General features: G+C 52.3%; 1 protein-coding gene and 1 long non-coding RNA gene across 8 annotated transcripts in view; one reads left to right on the plus strand and one right to left on the minus strand.

Annotated features, from left to right (window-relative positions):
• ITPR1 (inositol 1,4,5-trisphosphate receptor type 1) overlaps nucleotides 1-4,232 on the minus strand; it is a 162,013-nt gene extending 157,781 nt beyond the window's left edge. For all 7 annotated transcript variants that reach the window (XM_071439294.1, XM_071439295.1, XM_071439293.1 and 4 more), the window contains exon 1: nucleotides 4,075-4,232. The gene's annotated coding sequence lies outside the window, so the exon portion shown is untranslated. The remainder of the gene's footprint in view (nucleotides 1-4,074) is intronic.
• Nucleotides 4,233-4,334: 102 nt separating this feature from the next.
• On the plus strand, nucleotides 4,335-8,066 carry LOC139595673 (uncharacterized). The gene is made up of 3 exons (XR_011681087.1): nucleotides 4,335-4,396; nucleotides 5,145-5,315; nucleotides 6,274-8,066. It is a non-coding gene; the product is annotated as an uncharacterized lncRNA (long non-coding RNA).
• The last annotated feature ends 521 nt before the right edge of the window (nucleotides 8,067-8,587 follow it).

Raw genomic sequence — 8,587 nt, forward strand, 5'->3', positions numbered from 1 at the left:
GCCTGCAAGGCAGCACGTGTCCCCACCCAGCACAGGCCACTGGATCAAACTGGGCAGCTTTTGACACCCCAGATTTTCATTATCCCACACAAACAGCACAAAAAAGGCTCCGGGCCACCCAAGCACCTTCAGTTTCTGTTGCTATCTTAGCAGAAAAAACTAATTAGGGACATACAGTAATGCAGATCTTTAGGAACCAGGATTTACACCACAGTCTCATTGTGACAGAGATGTTACATTTACATAACCTTCTAGCAGCACATGATTTTCTGCCTCTAAACCCTTTGGTCTCCATAAGCTGCTTTGCTGAGGTTGCCTTCCCTCACACTCACCCACGGGCGAGCCAGCAGCTCGTCTACCAGCTACTACAGAGCCACTACCCTCATCCCACCTCCCACGGGAGCCTCACAGCCCTCCTGGCTTTAAGACAATCCTACAACTACAACTATCTTGTATTTATGGGGTAATAATGTCTCAAAGACTCCCAGCACACTCTGCAAGTTGACACATCAGCTATTCCAAAGCAGTGTGCTGAGCACTGAGCAGCCAGCACAGCCACCAAACGAGGCCACAGGATCATGGAAGCTGGGAAAGATCTTCCATGTGTTGAGTTGAACTGATAGCACCCAACCATGGCAGGAACAGCCACATCTGCTCAGTCCTTGAGCACCTTCAGGGATGGGGACCCTACTGCTTCCCTGGGCAGCCCATTTCAGTGCGTGACTCCTCTTTCAAGTCAAGTTCTTTTTCCTAATATTTATCCTAAGCCTCTCCAGCCCAGCATGAGCTGTTCCCTCTCCTCCTGTCCCTGTTCCCTGGAGCAGAGCCCGACCCCCCAGCTGTCCCCTCCTGTCAGGGGTTGTGCAGAGCCAGAATTTCCCCCTGAGCTCCTTTTCTCCAGGCTGAGCCCCTTCCCAGCTGCTCCTGGGACCCTTCCCCAGCTCCATTCCCATCTCTGGACACACTCCAGCCCCTCAATGCTTTTCTTGCACAGAGGGTCCCAGAGCTGCCCCCAAGCCTGGAGGTGCCCCAGCAGTGCCCAGTGCAGGGACAGGCCCTGCCCTGCTCCTGATGCCACCCCAGGGCTGGGGCAGCTCAGGTGGCCCTGGTCTCTTGCCTGATGGGGCACAAACGAGCCCAGGTGGCCAAGAGCAGCTACACCTGCTCCAAGAGCTCCTCAGAACAAGCAGCACCTGCTCTTCTGATGGCTCCAATTCAAGGGCAGGTACCAGACAAGGGCTCAGGGTATCTGGGATCTGCCTTAATCCTGCCTGACAGCCCTGAACAAGGAGTTCCACCTCAATGCTGTCCATTTCAGCAATTTACAAAAAAGAGACCAGCTCATCTGACGAGGAGCAGCCTAAAGGAGCTTCTGCCTCCAGAACAGCATCTGGACCACCCCAATTTGACCAGCCCCTGGGGCTATTCCCTTTTCTCTGACACACACACACACAGTATGGAGGAGCTGGATCCCCAAAATTCACCCCAAACCTGCCACCCCTGCAGGTTTCTCATGCTTGCCACACTATCAGGGACATTCAGGGCTGTCTTTAGCAGAGGAGTTACTACCAAGTCAGAGTAAGAGCTCAGACCACAGCTCTCCCTCACTTGTGAGCTGCCAGGACTTGAGATTATTTCTTCACTTTAACTCAATTTGTGCATTTTCTAGACTACAAACAGGTTTGTTGAGGGAACATGAGAGGGCTGATGGTGCTGTGGATAAGATCATGTTACAGAACCACTGAGGCTGGAAAAGACTCCCAGGATCATCGAGTCCAAGCTGTGCCCAAGCCTCCCCTTGTCCCCAGCCCAGAGCACTGAGTGCCACATCCAAGTGTTGCTTGGACATCTCCAGGGACGGGGATTCCACGACCTCCCTGGGCAGCCCTTTCAGTGAAGAATTCCCACCAAAACCACACTGCTCATTTGCAATCAGAGATCACAACTGTCCCTTGCACCCCCTCCACCCTGCTCATCAGTCCCAGGACAGCTCCATTCATCCAAACCTGCAGCTCCACCAACCACCATCAGAAATAAACCAGATGCTCTCCCTCCTGTGCTCTTCACTAAGGCCTCCTCCACCCTCCAACGATGGTGTTCAGGATTAGCACATCTCATAAAAACCATTTCCCCGAGCTAAGCTCCACCCTATGATTGCAAAGGCAAACCAAAGTTACTCCTGTTTGTTTACTTCCTAATTTATGAAACCTGGTAAGAGGAAATTATTTCCAAGGCTTGATCAACACTGCAAAACAAGCAGATGGGAGAAAAAACCCTCATCTAAGCAAACACTTTAATCTTGGGGAAATAAGGTATTTCAACAAGAAAAACCCCTGTTATTGACAAACAAGAGGCAGCTTAAAGGAAACATTAGAAATAATCAGCTCAGCATCAGCTTGTTTTGAAACACGCTGCAACTGTGGTTTTGTTTTCACAGTGATTCCTTCTTTTGGCTTAGGCACGCTGAGCACTACAGCTTCACACCAGCTCAGGCTGCTGAGTCCCACAGTGGTCAGTTCCCACGTTTGTTTCACCACGTGTCCTGTTAACCCTGCATTTCTGGCCGGATGGACGCCACCAGCTTTCTGCACTCACCGAGCAGCCAGTGCTGGGCAGCCAAAGCTCTGCTCCAGCCTGCAGTGCTGTTATTGCTCCAGGCACTTACACCAGCACAGCCACCAGGTACTCAGACATGGAATACTTGCTGTTTGAGGAAATGGGTGTAAATTAAGGCACAGAAAAGAAACCAACGAGAAATCCAGCGCCTGGCAGCCCATTAAGGTGGCCACAGAGGAAGCACTGAGGGGAAGGAAGGGATATTGGCCTCACATGGCATCACAGCTGAGCCCTGCAAGGAAAACAGCTCCACCTCGGGCCTCTGGCCTGGGCTCCGAGTCAGACAACCCTCCGGCTCAACCCGTCTCAAGTCCTGGGATACCAGGCTAATTCCCGAGCCCAGCAAAACAGCCTCAAAGCAAATAACTAAACACACGCTGAGAAATAAAACACACGCACAGGTACCAGTCCTCGCTAATAAATAAAACCAGCGGCTCCCACACACGCTACTCCCCGCACGACTCTCAGTCACTAAATCTTCATCAGGCAAAGATCTGGATTGTATTAGCCACGTTCTCCCTTCGTGATTTGTGAGCAGCAGGACCGCAGCCCGATCCATCTGCGGCTGAGCAGGCACAGAACCGCTGCACGGCAATAAATTCAACTCAAGCCTTTCACCTGTTGGAGTCTGTTCAGACAAACTCCGGGCGGCCAGAGCGAACCCACCTGGGGCCGGGACGGGAAGGGCTGAGGCAGCCCCGGCTGGTCCCGCTGCATGGAGCACGTTCCCTGCGGGAAAAGCCCGCACAGCCAGGGGCACAGGGAGCCCGTGCCCCCCGAGGAGCCCCCCAAAACCCGCAGGGCTCGGGCGCTCGGCACGAAGCCCTGAAACCGCTCGGGACTGTGGCACATCCCACGTACACGCATGGGGAATGCACATGTGCCCCCACCCCTTCCCCCGCCGAAGTCCAGTTATTGTAGTCCAGGAAACAGCCAAATATTTGGCCTGTCAGGCCAGTCAGCGGGACCCTCCGAAACATCCACCCACAGCTGCCCGCTTTTTGACCATTTAAGAGGAAGATCGCCCATAGCCAAGTCCCCATCGGCGCTCACAAGTGTTTACATAACGCCAAACATCGCTCGCAGCCGAGCCCCGAGCACGGGGGCAAAAACACGGGGAAAGTTGGAGCGGAGGCGCAGCTCCGCTGCCGGGCCCGCGGTGCTCCGGGGGCCGGGACCCCGCTCCGGCAGCGCTGCGGGACCGCCGGGACGGCGCAGGGGGCTCTGCCCGGTCCTGTGAGGGCTGCGGCGGCCGGGCATCCCCGCTGAGCACGGGAATGCATCCCTGCACAGCAGCGGGCTGCATTCCCGGCTATCCCCGCCTAGCAACGGGCTGCATCCCCGGGTGTCCCCACCCAGCACCAGGCTGCATCCCTCGGGCTGCGGGACGGGGCTACCCCGACGGCCACTCACCGCCTCCCTCCCTGCCCAGCCGTGCCCACTCTCTCCCGGCCGTACCTGGCTGCGGAGGCGGCGGGGCGGGCTATGGACGGCTCGGCAGCTCCATACCGGCGGCGCTCCCGGTCCCGCTCCCGGAGGCTGCGCCCGCCGCCGCCTTAGCTGCGCGTCCACATGGTCACTGCGCTCCGCGCCCGCCGCCGTGCCTTAAATAACCGGCAGGGCACGCTGGGTAACCGAGTCCTGCCGCCGCCGCGCCGCCGCGGGGGCGCGGCCCACGGGACTACAGCTCCCAGCGTGCCCCGCGCCGCGCTCCGGGCGGGGGCAGCGGACAGCGGAGACCCTCGGGCTCCGTGCGGCCAGGAACGGGGACGGAACCCGGGTCTGTGCGGTTGGTGATGGGGAGGGATCCCCCTGTTCATGAGAGCCCCACCGGTTGGGGACGGGGATGTGTTTTGTTCCGGGGGTCCGCACAGAGCTCGGGAGCGAGCGGGGGGGGGAGCGTACGGGAGTACCGGGCACAGAGGTTGCCAGAGTAAACCCTGAGTAAACACTGAGTAAAACAGGTGTCAGCGCTGTTTGGGGAGCGCAGAATAGCGGGAAGCGAGGGCTGAGGTGAGCACCTGCCTGCACAGGTGCCGTCACCTCTGCCGTGACTCAGGTGCGAGCCCTTGGCTGAGCAGTGTCCCGGCCGTTCTGCAGGAACTGCTCCAAACTCTGGAAATAGCGAGTGTCACTGGAGTTCCTCTTCACTAAAATTACTGCACGGGGGGATCACTAACGAGACATCAAAACTTCATCCAGAATGACCAGCAGCGAATAAAAAATAGTAATATTTCATTTATTTTTGTATTATGTAATTATTTGTCCTTAAATATTAGCCAAGGTTATTCCCCACAGTTACACCCTGATTTTCCTGCCCTCTGTGGCTGCCTGGCAGGGTGGGTACAATGTTTGCCTGCAGAACTGTATCGCTTTAACTGGGATTTAGGTGAAGGAAACAGTTCCCTCATTCATTCACTGTCACCCGCAGCCACGTGCTGCCGTGGGTAACAGGTAGGAATGGTGTTCTTGTTTGTTTCTCTCTGGGGATACAAACGAGGTGTCCTCGCTTGTTTCCCTCTCTACAGCAGCAGGAGAACGCTGGTGAATTGGAACAAGCCCAGATTAGCCAGTTTGAAATCAACATAACTTCCCCTACACTGGCTCTCCATTAAAAATAGCTCCAGAAGAGTTGGAGCTGGGGCTCTGGAGCAAGGATATGCAGAAGCTGAAGCTGTGACTCAGGAACTGAAGCGAAGGTCAGAGAACAGAGTTTTATGGGTTTCCTACATGGCTGCAATACTACGAGCCATTACTCATCAGGAATTTGGCAGAGTAGTGGTGCCTAATATCATTAGATAATCCTAATGAATTCTTGTGTAATCAAATCTAATCTCTGGATGGGTTCAGCAGCGGAGGCTGCGAGCGAGCGGCTGCAGCGGCTCCAGGGCAGTGACAGAAGGGCTGTCACCAGAGCCAGGGGCAGAGCTGTGCCTGCTGAGCACCTTGAGCAGCTCTGCAAACAGCGTGCCTTAAAATAGCTCCAGCACTGAGGGATAAATCCAAGCAGCAGCACTGGGGGAAGCACAGGAACAGGCTCCCCAGGGAGGGAGTGGAGTCTGCCCCTCTGGAGACATTCCTCCCCCCGAATACCAAAGCCCTCATTTTTGCTTGTGGGCTACCTTTGATTCTGGGTCTTGGTCAGTTCTTCAAAGGCTGAGGAGCTCATAGCATCCCAGAATGGTCTGAGTTGCTCCCAGCCCCAACCAGCCTGGTCTTGGACACTTCCAGGGATGGGGCAGCCACAGCTGCTTTCTCTGGGCATGGCACCATGTGCCTGGGCCTCCCCACCTCACAGGGAGCGATTTCTTCCTAATATCCAACCTAAAGCTATTCTCTGTCAGCTGGAATCCATTCCCCCTTGTCCCCTGGTGGCCCCTCACCAATTTTTGGGCATTCAGCCAAAAATAGTGACCAAGCTCTGTGAAGAACTTGCTAGATTTGAAGGGGTGCTGGCAAAGACAAGATCATCATGGAAGCTTCCAATGCAGGAGAACGTTTCCATTTGTCTTTGGGAGCTTGCTTTGGGCTGCTACTGCAGGCACTGTGAGTTCATGGGGCTCCTATAGTCGTACAGCACTGAAAAGAGATAAAATTGTAGGGCAGCGTGGGAGTGGGAAAGGTCACCTTGGGAAGGACCAGAGTATTCCCTTACAGGAATTTTCCCTGATAACGGGACCTACAGGAGGCAGCCCTGAGATGGGAACAGTCCTGTTCAAATGAGGGCTGGGCTTGGAGCCCACACACCCCCAGAGGGTCGAGGGAGCGAACTCAAGAATTCAGAGAGGAAATAGTGAAAAAACACTACTTGGTAGGTATCACTTCAGCCCTGGGAGCTGCACTGTGAATGTTTGGCCCAATTTCACATGTGGTTTCAGTCACAGGAAAACAACTTGTGAGGGATTTTTATTTTTTGCTATTGGAGTACTTTGTTCTTTTTCTCCTTTTCAAACCCTGTTCTGCTCCACTCCTACTTTATTTTTAGCAATTATGGAAATTCAGCAGCGATGAAAGATGTTAAAATGAAATTTGAAGTCTTTTATTTGCTTTTTTATTTCTATTGTCTTGTTTTATGTTGACAAATTTGCAACTAACCATTGGCTGTTTTGGAAACATTGCACCTCCAGCCTACTGGGTGGCTTTGCACGGGTTTTGTCTCTGCTGTTTTGGTTTTGTGTCTTTTGTCAGTTGCAGGTCAACAGCCCTGGAAGAAAAATGAGAGCAGAAGATATTCCAGGACTGTGGGGATCAATCTGCTTCCTCTTGCTCGTGGCTGGTCTTCACAATGGGGAGGATGATCCCACAAGTTCCCAGTCCTTAGGGAGATCCATGCAGGCACTCAGGGATGAAAAGCACTCCTAGAACAACTCAGCCTCTCATGAAGCGCTGGAAAATCTCTCATTCCCATCACATTTTAATAACAGCAAGATCAGAAGCATGGGGACTCCATGGGAGGAGAGAGAAAAACTAAAGCCTGCATGGCTGAGCACAAAAGGATCCACAACAGCAAAAGTTCTCCAAGTCCTCAGGATCTCAGAAGCAAACTGTAATTATTTCATCTGTTCTCTGGGGAGAGTAAGGAAAATGAACCCTCCTGATGGAGCCACACAAATGATGCACACAAGAATTCCAGGGAAACGAGCCATGAGAACGAGTGGGCAGGATACACCAGAGAGCTGTCCCAGCTCGTTGGAAATCAGCTGATTTTCCTGAATTCCAGCACCCCATGGCCAGAATCCCAGGGATTTGTTAAGGGGAGGTTATCCTGGCAGACTCTGTTCAGTTGTAGAAGTCTGTAGAATTTGGATGCCTACCTTTTGTTTTCACTTCAGTGAATTGTGTTGGGAAATATTTAGCAGGAGAAAATAAGTTGGATTTAACTCTCATTTTCATGGCCATTCATTCCTTAACAAAGGGCAAAGATCACCGTGCCAATGCAAAAGGAATATTTCCATTTTCTGACCCCAAAGCAGCAAGGGTTGGTTGTATGATTAAGTTTGCACTCATTTGTTTTCCTGCACTCTGATGCTTTTCTGGAGCACATCACAAGGCAAAAGGGACTAATGATGGATAATTGGAATTAAACCCTGTGAGGCTTCCTGTCACATTCATATTTTCTGGAAAAATGCATTTGCCCAGGATTTTCTCCTGGGAAGCTGAGAAGCCTCAGAGAAAAAGGAAAACAAATTCTTATTTCATTTGCTTCTCCTGTGTTGTGCTCACACGTGGGATGTGTTTGGGGATTCTTTACCCACAGGTGATTGTTTCATTGGCCATTTTGACTTAATGGCCAATCAGGGCCAAGCTGTGTTGGGCCTCTGGAGAGAGTCACGAGTTTTCATTATTATCTTTTTATCCTTCTGTAAGTATCCTTTCTGTATTCTTTAGTATAGTTTAGTATTCTGTAATATAATATAGTATCATAAAATAATGAATTAGCGTTCTGAGAACATGGAGTCAGATTCATCATTCCTTTCTGCCACAGGGCACCCGACAAATACAGTATCCTCCAACACTGCCATTTTACACAGCAAAACTTCACAGAGCAGTGCAGCTCCTTTCAGCATTCACACACACCAAACCCCTCCGTCACTCGTGCTTCTCTTTGCTGCAAGTACAAGCCAAAATTACATTGAGTATTTTGAATTAATATCCCGCAGGATGAGTAAAGATTTATTTCGGTGTAGGGGATGATGCAAGAAGATCCGTTCTGTTGACAGCTCTGAAGAGAAGCTCCCACAAGAAAGTAAAGATTTTACAGAATCTCCAACAACTTCAGTGAACTGCGGGAGAAATGAAGGAGAACCCAGGAATTGTGATTCCCTGTTGGAGAGGGGCAATCCCAAAGCACCTTTCCAGGGACAGGCCTGGGAGCATGCCGGTGGTGCCCCTTATGAGATACCTGTGGGGACACTGGAGGTGTTTTATGGACACGTGGGATTCCTGTGGGCATTTGAGATCTTGGAGTGGA

This window comes from Agelaius tricolor, unplaced genomic scaffold, assembly GCF_023055355.1.
Source record: "Agelaius tricolor isolate 1412-34295 unplaced genomic scaffold, bAgeTri1.0.p SCAF_14, whole genome shotgun sequence".
Lineage (NCBI taxonomy): Eukaryota > Metazoa > Chordata > Aves > Passeriformes > Icteridae > Agelaius > Agelaius tricolor.